The following is a 1,217-nucleotide window of genomic DNA, read 5'->3' as shown; positions in this document are numbered from 1 at the left end:
CTTAAGTAATTTCCTTCTCTAGCTTTTGCTCTCTGTAAATCTAAAATGAGAGATGTAAGCTCCAGGATCACTCATGTCTCTTCTAGAGCATGATTCTTTGCCTAAAATGGTTATATGGGGAATGGATGTCACATACATTTGGGCACCAATCACAAGACAAGTTCTATTCTAGTATTTATTAGTTCCGGAATCTTAATCATTTAATTGGTCTGGATCATTTCTTTTCTTCATCTATAAAATAAGAAAAGGCCTTCTTTGTCTTATTCACAGTTATTATAAACCTTAAAAAAGATGCTGTCAATAAAGTACTTTGAAAACTATAAAACTCTATAGAAATGCAAATTTCTAAAATAAAGATCCCTGCCCAGTCGACATTGGTGGATGACATATGGCAGATAATAACCTTAAACAGGACATATCTGAGTTTTATCTAGAGGAAAATACAGAGACATAGATCAACATTGTTGCAGGAATCAAGTAAGAAAAATATGGAGGGGCTTAGCATGTGGCCTGGTGCATAGTTAGAGCTCAATATATGGGTGCAAACCATTTTTCTCTAGTTCATTTCATTGTAGCATGTAATAGGTAAAGAAGCCAGAAAAAAAGTTAAACAATATTTTTATGTCATCAAAGACTTGATTCTTAGACCACTGAATGGGATTCTATTCCAATCTACTGTGTATCCTACATGTTTAGTTCTAGGCACGTGGTAAAGAAAAAGCATCAGAAAGCCTTGGACTCTGTAGGAATAACAGGTCTATGCTTGGCTTGGATGTTTTTCTGACAATCTTCTTGAATAGCCAACTCAGAAATTGATTTTAGGAGGCTACATAAGAGGATGGTTATACAAAAGACTTCCGGTATCTGGACTCTTTGGACTTTGATTTTTGGCCCCATCAGACCACACTGTCCAGGGGCCTGGCACTACTCACCCTGGATAAGGGCTCTATGTTCTGCCTACAAACAAAACATTACCCCTAGTGGCAGGACACACACACTCCTTATCACTGTGTTCTTTAGTAACCATACAGTACCCTTTAAACAAATCATAACCGGAAGCCTTACAATGAAAACATTCTAAGTCATTGCCAAGCAAAAAGCTGTGACTTCTGTTAGATGCAAATAAAGATTTACACAGCCTTGTTACTAAAGAATGAGAAACTAGAGACACTCTTTCCTTCCTTCCCTTCTTTCCTTGTCTCCCTCCCTCCCTCCCT

The sequence above is a fragment of the Fukomys damarensis genome, unplaced genomic scaffold (genome assembly GCF_012274545.1).
Source record: "Fukomys damarensis isolate Sample0158 unplaced genomic scaffold, DMR_v1.0_HiC HiC_scaffold_33, whole genome shotgun sequence".
In the NCBI taxonomy this organism is placed as follows: domain Eukaryota; kingdom Metazoa; phylum Chordata; class Mammalia; order Rodentia; family Bathyergidae; genus Fukomys; species Fukomys damarensis.
This window is presented reverse-complemented; position numbering follows the sequence as displayed.